The following is a 13,376-nucleotide window of genomic DNA, read 5'->3' as shown; positions in this document are numbered from 1 at the left end:
TCAATGCAGTATACTTGCTTGGCGTTTGCATGATTGCTGGTAATTCGAACATTACTGGCTAGCCGTGATCGTCTAGTGGTTTGGACATTGCGTCGTGGCCGCAATAACCCTGGTTCGAATCCTGGTCTCGGCAGATTGTGCGATATGTAATTTGTATGTGGTATGAGAGGGGTAGCACTCCTAATTTCCAAAGCCAGGTGTTAAAATTATTAAGAAAAAATCCAGTGACCTTTTTAGTGGGCGAGTACTTAAAGTAACTATCGAAATAGATGATTTATTTATAAATGTTATAAATATTTATAGTCCCAATAATGTCACCGAACGCCGTCAATTTTACCGCCACATAAAAATATGTTTCGAACGTGACTGCACTAATATTGTCATTGGTGATTTTAACTGTGTGATCGATACGAATATTGAACGCTCATACACTCAAGTTCATAAAGATCATTCACGACAACAGTTGAAAGACCTAATCGCCAGTAACAACCTAATCGATATTTGGCGTACCCATCACCAGCAGTCAAGAGAGTATACATGGCGGCGTTCGGTCGATAATAAATTACTTCAAAGTCGTATAGAAAACTGTTTTATATTTGCAAATAGTTTACACCTATGCACTCGTAGTTCTATCTCAAAATTTCCGTATAGCGATCATGACTGCATAATATACAAATTTGATATGTCCAGTGTTAAACGTGGTCGTGGTGTTTGGCATTTTAACAACTCTCTCTTAGAAGACCTTGAATACACAAACTTAATTTCTGAACATATTACAAAAAGTCGTACATATCCTGTGTATTCTGAAAATAAACTTGCCTGGTGGGAAATTTTGAAAAACGAAATAAAACGTATTACGACCCGCTTTGGCAAGCAGAAAGTTAATGCCACGCGAAAATTGAAAGGAAATCTGGAAAAAAATTAAATACGAGAATGTCAAGGCTGCCAAGTGCCCAGACTACAACACGTCAAATCTGCTCAATCTTAATGATGAATGAGACAAAATCATTTGATCAGAAACCGAAGGTGCTGCAATACGCAGTAAATCACAATTCATTGAAGAAGGAGAGAAAAATACTAAATACTTTCTAACATTAGAGAAAATTAAACAGGAAAACAAAACGATAAAAACTCTAATTAGTGAGTGCGACGAAACTCTTAACACAACAGATTCAATTATGAGCGAGATTCACAAATTCTATTCGAAATTGTATAAAAAGGAGCAAACTCACCCAGCAAATTCTTACCTGCAAAACAACATCACCTCGATACTCAGTGAAGATGATAAACAGTCTCTTGACAATAATCTAACGGTTACTGAGCTCCAAAAAAACGTTACTGGCCATGGTCAACAATAAATCCCCGGGTTCCGATGGCATTACACAGTGAACTGGTACAAATACTTTTGGGATGAAATAGCACATGACTTCAATGATATTGTAGGCATTATTTTTGATTCTGGCGAAATGCCCCAAAGCCTTCGTACTGGTATCATTACCTTAATTCCAAAAAAAGAACTCAGATCAAAGATTCATTCGCAACTGGTGACTAATTTCGTTGCTAAATAATGACTACAAAATAATATCAAAACTAATGGCCTCAAGACTAAGCCATATAATCGGTTCAATAATATCCGACGGTCAAACCTGCTGTGTGCCCGGGCGTGATATTGTTGACCACATTTTCTGTCTGCAGGACGTAGTATCTTACACCACCGAAATGAACAATCCCGGAGTCATCCTAAAATTCGACCAAATGAAGGCTTTTGATAGAGTGGATCACTCTTATTTGCAGAGTACCTTGAAGTATTTCAATTTTGGACCAAATTTTATCAGATGGATTTCTATACTGTATTGTAATATCGAAAGCAAAGTGAAATGCAACGGCTTCTTGTCCGATTTTTTTTCTTTTTTTCTACTCGTGGTGTCCGTCAAGGCTGCCCTCTATCTGCTCTGCTCTACGTTATTTCGATTGACCCCCTCAACACTGCAATCAAACGAAATCCTCGGATTGTGGGTATTCCACTTCCCAATTCTGAATCCCAATCTCATATATATTAGCATGCCGATGACACCTCTCTGACACTGTCTAATGACACCTCCATTACAGCATCTCAATAAGTGTTCAAAGAATATGGCATGATTTCCGGCGCCAAAATTAATGGACATAAAACTGAAGCATTGTGGTTAGGGACCAACAGAGGGCGCACTGACCTTCCTATCCGCGGAATATTTCGGAGCGATAGTATAACAATGCTCGGAATCTACATCGGACACAATCCTACTTCTGTTTCTGAAAATAACTGGAAAAAAAATTCTAAATCCTGTAAAGTATTAAATCAGTGGAGACGACGTAAACTATCATTTAAAGGTAAAATTATAATTATTAATACACTTGTAACATCGTCCCTAAACTACTCACTATCTGTTACTCCGATTCCGGATTGCTATCTTTACCGGTTTAAAAAGGCAGTTCTTGATTCATTCTGGGATAATCACAAACATCTCGTCAGGTACAAAGTTTTAACTAATCCAATAGATCAAGGTGGTTTGAATTTATGTGACCTGCAAACTAGGCGTGCCGCACTCCGACTCAAATGGATCAAAAAGTTTCTCGACCCAAATTATAAACATAAATTTAAGCATCTAACGAATTTCTATCTAAATAAATATTGCAACCTGAACCTCGGCTCTGATATATTTAAACTCGAAATTGATATCAGAAAACTAAGTAATCTGCCTCAATTTTACTCTGAAATGTTGCAAGCCTGGGCGACTATTGCAGACCATATACACACCATCCCACAGACACTCAAAGATATTTATCATCAACACTTGTTCTATAATCCACTCATTACTTCAAATGGAAATGTTTTATTTCAACGTCAATTTGTAAAATATGGAATCACAAAAATCAAAGATATATTATAGGAAGTTGTGCCAGGCTTCTTACCACCAAAAGCCATTTGTGAATTGGTACAAGTCGGTTCCATTTTGTCCAATACAGCTCAAACAAAAATTGTTTGTAAACAGTATAAGACTATTAAGGACGCTATTCCGTCATCGTGGGTCAAACAATGTTGTAAACAAGCATTGACACCCGACCTAGTAATGTCAGAAATTCAGATCAAGCACAAATAACACTCATATACAATAAGTACATGTACAACCAAGCTTTTTTCTAAACTCGTTGGCATGAACAAAATTGTGGAATCGATTTGCACATTCTACTGGTCACATCACTTTCCTCAAATAGACTTCAGAATAATATGGCGCAATATCTACGGTGGCACCACGACTAACCTACTAAGCGATTTAAATTTCAAAATTATACACAATGTTATTTTTACCAATACGTTACTTAACAAAATCGGCGTTCTTGATTCCGCCCTCTGCGACTTTTGTTTAGTTGAAGAAGAAACGTTAATACACATGCTAACGGGCTGTAGTACTACCTCAGCTCTCTGGCAGTTTGTATTCAAATTAATATCATACATCTTTCCATACCAGTCAATAACAAGTGCTAGGAACTACATAATATTATTTGTTTTTTATGACTCTGACGATAAACCAAAGCTAGCCCTGACAAACTATATACTGACGCTGGCTCGTCATCCAAACAAATAATTCCCATTGTGAACGTCTTCAGAAATAAACTACTTGCAAAAATGAAAGCGGACTATAAGATGTATTACATTAATGACGACGAAACGCTTTTCTATGTCAGGTATGAAGGTCTCGCAGAAAATACCGCGAATAACGATTTCCAGGTAACATTCTGAGCTATTTCTAAATCAGTCTCACAATTCTATGTAATTGATATCATGATAGTACAAGTGTAATAACCAATATTATTGTTATCGTTATAAAAGCTAGATAAACGATCTGCTTTGTAGTAAGAATAATTATTTTTTGTCTTATGCAACAATATGTCGATAGGTATTGTACCTCACCACTCTATGAACATTGGTCGGGCGACCATAGTTGCAGACTAAGGCGATCAAAGCCAATTCAATTTTCGTTAATTAAAGTAATATATTATTATGTAACCTATTTTGTAAATATTTTTACTTTTAATGACGGACCAGTGGGTCTTGTCTTTTAATAAAAGAAAAAAAAACTAGTGGATAGGACATTGCGTTGTGGCCGCAATAACCCAGATTCGAATCCTGGTCTCGGCAGATTATGCGATACGGCGTTTTTCTTTGTCTTGAGTCGCATTTTGGGTTTCTACATTCTATTCCATTTCAGGGTAACAGGTTCGCAAACAAAATCAATGCACTATACTTGCTTGGCGTTTACATGATTGCTGGTAATTCGAACATGTCTGACTAGCCGTGATCGTCAAGTGGTTAGAACATTGCTTTGTGACCGCAATAACCCAAGTTCGAATTCTGGTCTCGGCAGATTGTGCGATATGCCGTTTTTTGTAGTTTTGAGTCGTATGTTGGTGTTCTACATTTAATTCCATTTCAGGGTATCAGGTTCGCATACATAATATCGCACTTATCATAAACTGTAGATTAAATGCAAGATCAATGCACTATACTTATTGGTCGCTTACTGAGTAGCACGTAATCCAAACATGACTGTCTAGCCGTGATCGTCTCGTGGTTAGGACATTGCGTTGTGGCCGCAATAACCCAGGTTCAAATCCTGGTCTCGGCAGATTGTGCTATATCTCGTTTTTTGTTGTTGTTTTAAGTCGTATTTTGGAATTCTACATTCAATTCCATTTCAGGGTAACAGGTTCGAAAGCAAACTCAATGCAGCATACTTTCTTGGCGTTTACATGATTGCCGGTAATTCGAACATGACTGGCTAGCCGTGATCATTTAGTGGTTAGGACATTGCGTTGTGGCCGCAATAACCCAGGTTCGAATCCTGGTCTCGGCAGATTGTGCTATGTGTAGTTTTTTGTTGTTTTGAGTCGTAGTTTGGAATTCTACATTAAATTCCATTTCAGGATAACAGTTGCGCAAACGAAATCAATGCACTATACTTGCTTGGCGTTTACATGACTGCTGGTAATTCTAACCTGAGTGGCCCAGGTTCGAATCCTGGTCTCTGTAGATTGTGCGATATGTCGTTTTTGTTTTGTTTTGAGTCGTACGTATTTTAGGATTCTACATTCAATTCCATTTCAGGGTAACAGGTTAGCAAACATAATGAATGCACTATATATGTACTTGTTTGGCGTTTACATGATTGCTGGTAATTCGAACATGACTGGCAAGCCGTGATCGTCTAGTGGTTAGGACATTTTGTTGTGGCCGCAAAAAGCCAGGTTCGAATCCAGTTCTCGTCCGGTGTAGACGTGTTTGTGGAGAGCTCCTGCAATCCAGAAGTATCAGTACAAGCGGAGAAGGTAGTGTTCTAGCTTGTGTTAATGTGAACGGTTTATGGCAAGCCACAGTAACTGCCAACGAGTGTGTTGACTATTTGTTTGAGCACGGAGTTAACTTACATAACAAAGACGTTGAAGTTCATGGTGTGAATCGTAATTTTCTTACTGTTTCACTGTCCAACGTGCCAGCTTATATCAACGATGATGCTATGATTGACAAACTTGAAAGTTATGGATGTACGATTAGAAGTGCTGTCATTAGAAAACGATACAAGGAATTTCCGGACATTGAGAACGGGACACGCTTTGTGCGTGTTGAAATGCCAGCCGCAATCAAGTCACTGCCCTATGCTGTAAGGTTGGAGGACAATGGACAATATATCCGTTTACTGCATAACAACCAACAAAAGGTCTGTAACAACTGCCTCAGCGATGACCATTTAATTAACGTTGAGTGGAAACCCCGGAAAACACTAAACCTGTCGAAAAACACTAAACCTGTCGAAAAACACTAAACCTGACAATAAAAACACTAAACCCGAGGTAAAGGGTGTATTATGGGTGTACCATAATCGTCCAGTGAATATTTGATTAAAAGAAAGCGAAAACATGAAACAGAACCCACGACGGCAGCTGATTTCACAAGGGCGCCCTCAATGTAATCTAAACTATTAAGTTTATTATATGTATTAAATCTGGGTTAAATACATTTAATTATGTGCTGTTTTCCGAGGAATTTTTAAAAAATTTCCAGCATGGTCAGGGTCATTTTCGAGGCGGCTTTTTTTATGATATATACCCAATATAATATAAAATGGTTGGTTTGGGGCGCGATATACTAGTATCTAACATAGAGGGCGTCCTGCTGCCAAATCAGCTGCGGCCCTGGCCTCGATCATAAAGGGATTTTTCTTTAGCTTTCTTTTCATAAATACTCAACTGAACGATCATGGTATATCCATAATTCGCCCTTTACGAAGGGTTTAGTGTTTTTTCAACAGGTTTAGTCTTTTTCAATAGGTTTACTGTTTTTTTACAACTGGTTTAGTGTTTTCCGGGGTTTCCACTCAACGTTTAATTAAACAAGCCGGCCATATAGAAAGAAACTGTACCAACAAGAAATGTTCCAACTGTCATCAACCCGGACATACTGCCCGTAATTGCCCTGAGATTTCCCCATCCCTGGAAAGCAGAGCGGATGTAATAGACAGAGATAATGAAACTAACATCGAGATTGAAGTGGATGAAAAGGAAGATAATGAAATTCAACAAGACCGCATAACAACAGAAATGGAGATAACAAAGGAGAAGACTGCAGAAACTACTAAGCCCACCCAGACTAAGAGACAACATGAATCCACCACCGAAAGCGAGCCCGAATTTGTTACCCCAACAAGAAAACGAAAGAAGATAGTCCCGAAACCGAATACAGACAAATCCCACAGTAATTTCAACCCCAAAAAAGTGACAATAAAAGATGGTACAGGTGAACAAAAAAACACCGTTACATAATCACAATGATGGTGTTAAAACTCACTAACATTTACACAATAATGGTCACACTGGCCTCTATAAATGTCAATGGGTTATGTAACCCAGAAAAACTTGACAACACAATTCATTTCTTTAATTCTCATAAAGCCGATGTTATAGCATTACAAGAAACGTTCTGGCAGGATTCACTCCTTCCGAAAATCAAAAGTATCTGGGATGGGGACATAATACATGACAGTTGTACAGACCAGTGTGACTGGGGGATGGGAGGTGTGGCTTTGCTCATTAAAAAAGAATCTGGTATTAATATTATCCAATCCAAATCTAGTCACATATACCCTGGCCGTTTATTAAAAACTATCCTTGATATTGAAGATCAACTTATTAATCTTATTAATATTTATGCCCCAAATAATATTGCTGAACGCCGCCGATTTTTTGATCATCTACAAAATTATATCGACCCCGAAAAAATTTATATTATTGGTGATTTCAACAGCGCCCTCATACCTAATCTTCATCGTTCAAATACTATAATTTTCCACGCCAACAACTCAGTTATGCAACTGAAACAACTAATGTCCCGAAATGCCCTTCTTGATATTTTTCGAACTCAACACCCCAAAGCTAGAAAATTCACATGGCGACGTTCAGTTACCAACAATTTATTGCAAAGCCGCATCGACAATTGTCTTCTCTCATCCTCCCATTCCAACTTTGTATATCTAGCTTCATTTCTACTTTCCCTTACAGTGAGCATGACTCAATTTTGTACAAATTTGATTTTAATTAGGTTAAACGTGGGCCTGGCATCTGACATTTTCTAGACGATACCAGTTATGTGGATGTAATTAAAAACCTAATTTCAAATTCACGAAAAAAAAAGATATCTATATAGAGAACAAATCAATCTGGTGGAACAAATTAAAAATTGACATTAAAACTATGAGTTTAGGATTTGGAAAACAACGGGCGAAATTTCTACATAAGCAGGAAAAAATATTACAAAATAAAATAAAATATGAATACACTAAAGCTGTAAAATATTCTGACTATAATTTAACTTATTTACATAAGTTAAAAGACGAACTAGATGATATCGTAAAATCCAAGACTGAGGGCGCTGCAATACGCAGCAAAATCAAATTGCGTGAAGAGGGAGAAAAAAATACAAAATACTTTCTCAATCTAAAAATAATCAAACAAAAAACTAAAGTTCTCAATGTAGTTATCAATGACAGGAGACAATCTTTTAACATTTCAGACGAAATCGTTTCTGCCACCCACAACTTTTACGCAAAGTTATTTACAAAAGAATCCATTACACGTGACCCTACTGACCTTAAAAATAAAATAAATTCTCAATTATCCCAAGATGATAAACAATTTCTCGAAAGAAAACCAACACTGTCGGAAGTTACTTCAGTCCTTTTTGAGATGATAAATGACAAATCTCCAGGGCTGAATGGCACACTGTAAATTGGTATAAATACTTTTGGAGTGAAATTTCTCATGATATTTTTGATGTTATTAATAATATTTTTGAATATGGTACCCTCCCTGAATCCTTCCGGTCGAGTGTAATTACATTAGTCCCAACGAAATACATCGATAAACGTTTCTTTTCTAATTGGCGTTATATCTCTCTATCAAATATTGACTATAAAATTATTTCCAAATTATTAGCATCACGTTTATGAAAACTTATCGGCACGATAATCTCTGAGGACCAGTCATGCTGTGTCCCAGGAAGGGATATTGTGGATAATGTACTCTGTATACGTGATTTAATCCCTTATGCAAATGAAACTAACCAGCCCGGGTGCATATTAAAATTAGACCAAATGAATGCCTTCGAGCGTGTTGACCATGACTATTCATTAAATATTTTAAAATTATATAATTTCGGCCATAATTTTAGACAATGGATATCAATCCTATATAAAGATATCCAAAGTAGGGTCAAGTGTAACGGATTTCTCACACAACCATTTTCTGTAACTCGGGGAGTCAGACAGGGTTGTCCTTTATCTGCCATGCTTTACGTCGTTTCCATTGAGCCCCTGAATACACTGATTAAATCCAATCCCCTAATTAAAGGCATACCACTTCTCTGTACTGATAGAATGTCATTAATGTATCAACACGCCGATGATACAACACTCACTCTCTCCGATGACCAATCAATTTTAGCATCATTAGAAATATTCAATAATTATGGGGCTATTTCTGGGGCAAAAATTAATGAAAATAAAACTGAAATTCTTTTGGTGTGGGTCAAACAAAGGTCGAACTGACGTGCCCATTCCTTGTACCGTCCAAAACGACAAAATTTCTATATTAGGTGTTTATGTGGGCCATTCGAATATTAATTTAATAGATAGTAATTGGAATAATAAAATGTCAAAATGCGAAACCATACTAAATCATTGAAAACGACGAAAGCTTTCCCTAAAAGGTAAAATTCTAATTGTAAACACTCTGGTATCGTCAATGTTGTATTATCCCTTATCTGTTACCCCAATAACTGAGGAAATCCTTTCCAAATACAAAAAATCAATAACAGCATTCGTCTGGGATAATCGTAAACACTTAATCAAGTATGACGTCATTACAAGTCCAACATCTTCGGGGGGGGGGAATTAAACCTGTCTGACATGCAATCTAGACGGGCAGCATTTTGGTTAAAATGGATAAAGAAATATTTGAAACCCGATTATAACTATAAATTTAAATATTTAATGACCTATAACATAAACAAATACTGCAACCTTAATCTCGGACACGATCTCTTTAAAATTAAATTAGATCCAAGAAAATTCACCAATCTACTTCCATTTTATGCCGAAATGCTGCACGCCTGGAATAAAATTTCCCAACAAATAGATGCCAGCCCACATTCCCTTATAGACATATATTACCAGCCAATCTTTTACAACAAACTTATTTAAAAGATGATAACCAACTATTTTTTGAGAATGTTGTTAATGCTGGAGTTATTAGGGTGAGGGATTTATGATACGAGGTAGTTCCCGGTTTTTTACAGCCAAATGCAATCTGTGAACTCGTGCAAGGCGGCTCAACTTCCAATGAAAGTCAATCTCCGGACAAAATATTAGAACAATACCATACCATAATTAATGCAATTCCCGCCCACTGGAAAAAAACACTGTTTTACTAATATCCCAGATAAAGACCCCGAACTAACGAGAATCCATATTGAGTTTAAATCTCAACAGGTACATATAACCCAATTTACTACAAAAACATTTACTTAACTAATTAACATGACAAAGGACGTTGAGCCACCATGCATTCCCCATTGGTCCCAACTATACGATAATATAAACTTCAAAAATATATGGCCTCATATATATGGGGGTATCAAACCAAACTTACTTGGTGATAATGACTATAAAGTCATTCACAACTCAATTTTTACAAATACTTTCCTTCATAAAATGAATTTTTCTGATTGTCCTTTATGCCAATTTTGCAACAATTGTAATGAAAATCTTGTACATATGCTAGTGAGATGTAACACTATACAGCCCTTCTGGCAATATATTTTCCATCTCCTGAAAAAAATACCCAATATCGCCCTTGATTCAATTACAGACACCATTATACTATTCAGCCAATTTACCTCTGATGACAAGTTTAACACAGCCCTCATAAACTACCTACTGTATCTTGCCCGCTAATTCGACGCCAAATATTTAACAATTCTCAACACAAAATACCACTTATTGATATCTTCAAAAATAAATTAATTCATAAAATGGCACTAGAACACGGAATGTTTGCATATCGCAATGACGTTTTACTGTTTAAATGTAGATATGAACCCTTAATAGAAACAGCCACAAATGATAATTTCACTGTCACTTTCTAAATTAAATTTTGCCTAATCATCCTTTACACAATCGCTTGAAATGATTTGAATAATGAGACTTATGAGTATTATGAGTTATGTCAATATTATTTGATTAAAGTTTATGTAATGTATTATTTTTAGCTCTTTATATATATATTTTCAACAAGGCAGGCCAGTGGGTCTGTCTTTTAATAAAAGAAAAAAAAAAATGGTTAGGACATTGCGTTGTGGTCGCAATAACCCAGGTTCGAATCCTTGTCTTGGCAGATTGTGCGATATGTTGCTTTGAGTTGTATTTTGGGGTTCTACATTCAATTCCATTTCAGGGTAACAGGTTCGCAAACAAAATCAATGCACTGTACTTGCTTGGCTTTTACATGATTGCTGGTAATTCGAACATGGCTGGCAACCTGTGATCGTCTAATGTTTAGGACATTGTGTTGTGGCCGCAATAACCCAGGTTCGAATCTTGGTCTCGGCAAATTGTGCGATATGTCGGTTTTTGTTGTTTTGGGTCGTATTTTGGAATTCTACACTCAATTCCATTTCAGGGTAACAGGTTAGCAAACATAATTACGCACTCATCATAAACTGTAGATGCAAGATCAATGCACTATACTTTCATGTGCGCTATATAATGCGTGACCAGAATAAATCAGAGTTTTTTCAACCATCAATCAAACGTCTCTCCGTGATATCGTCTTTCCCGACCGATGTATTTCCCCTACCACATTTTTGGGTGCCGAGAACCAGCTGCATTGCTGAACCTACCAACACTCAATGAAAAGTTGCAGTATAGTATACCAAGAACCAAGAACGAATCAGCAACAACTTATGAAGAAGGGAGGCACTAACAAAGCGGACGATACATCGAAAAAAGACAAACTAGAAGATACCGACATCGAAGTGCTTCAGTCAACCATCGAATACATTGAAGAACGAATCAAACTGGTATGTGACCTGGACGAACAAATACTTGATGTCACCGAGGAAGAAAACTTCGAAGCCAATGATTACTATATTCAAGTAAAACTCCGCCTAACTCGATACCAGCAGGTTTTGAACAAAGCAGAGAAGATATCGTCTCAACCAAATCCAACTGCCGCCACAGAAACATCGTCAAATCGACCATCGTCGTCAATACATCGTCAAGTAAATCTTCCCAAGCTTGAACTACCAAAATTCGACGGAGATTTCTTGAAATTGACCACATTTTATGAGGTTTTTAACGCCACTGTTGAAGACGTGTAAAAATGTCAATACTTGAAAAGCCAACTCGTCGATGAAGCTCATCGTACCATTCTTCAACTCACCAACGCGAACTACAAAGAAGCTCTTCAACTCTTGGAATCCAGGTATGGTCAAAATCATAAAATTTTATCATGCCATATGAGCGCCCTTTTGAACCTACCAAGCCCACGTTACAAAACTGACAATATCCGGTTCGTTTATGACTCGCTTGAAAAGCATATACGTGGTCTTAAATCAATTGGGAAATCTGAAGAAAATTATGGTGATCTACTTGTGCAGATAGTGTTCGAAAAATTGCCAGCTAATTTGAAAACACAGATATCTAGGAACCATGGTAACAAGGCATGGACAATACAAGAACTTAGAGAATCCATCCAGCGAGAAATTCATGCGAACCAAGCCGCCAACACGCTTGAACAGTTTAACACTGAAGATACACCACTTTCCAGCGCATCAAATTTTCACATCAATGTAAGGACATTGTCTTTCGAAACAAACTCTGTCTCAATTGTTTCGGACCAAATGATCGCAGTAATGAATGTTGGAGTAAATTTTCATGTCGAATATGCAGTAAGAAACACCACACATCGATTTGCGGTTCATCAACGACCAATCACCCCAAAGCTAGTGAACGGGCAGTCAAGTCAACAAAAGAAGACGTAACACACGTAAAATTGACTGCAACATCCGGACCAGTCCTGCTTAAAGCAACTACAGCGACTGTATCTACAAGTAACGCAATTACAACCGCAAATATACTGCTGGACGAAGGCGCACAACGAACCTTCATCACAGAAGACCTTGCTCGCAAACTTCAGATTAACAGCGAAGATCACATCACACTTGGCGCCTTTGGACGTGACAAATTAGATGTACGCGCTATCAAAAGAACTAGAGATAACACTAAAAACCAACTCTGGTAAACATTGCACTACAATGTTTAATAGTACCAAAGATCAGTTCACCAAAACAGAATGTCGTCGCGCCAACACTACAACGGCATAAATACCTGGAAATAGCACCTTAGTTGAATCTGGTTGTTTTGACATTGACCTACTTCTCGGAGCTGACCATTATTGGCAAATTGTTGAAGATCACGTCGTTCGAGGTGAGGGGCCCACAGCGGTATCCTCTAAACGTGGTTACTTGCTATCTGGTCCTCACTTAAATAACGTGACTACAATGAACACAACTATGATGAAAGCATTAGCTGACACTGACCATAAACAATCCATCATATCAAAGTACTGGGATTATAGGAATAACTGTCAACGAATATTCTAAGTTGAAATCCACAACGTTTGAAGAGTATCGGGACACAAGATGGTAATAAATACACAGCCGGCCTACCATGGAAAGCAAATTTTGACATTCTACCTACAAATTATATACTTGCGAAAAACAGAAC

Source organism: Saccoglossus kowalevskii, chromosome 6 (assembly GCF_978046115.1).
Source record: "Saccoglossus kowalevskii chromosome 6, keSacKowa6.1, whole genome shotgun sequence".
Taxonomy (NCBI): Eukaryota; Metazoa; Hemichordata; class Enteropneusta; family Harrimaniidae; genus Saccoglossus; species Saccoglossus kowalevskii.
The sequence above is the reverse complement of the archived record's forward strand: the minus strand, read 5'-3'. Positions refer to the sequence as shown.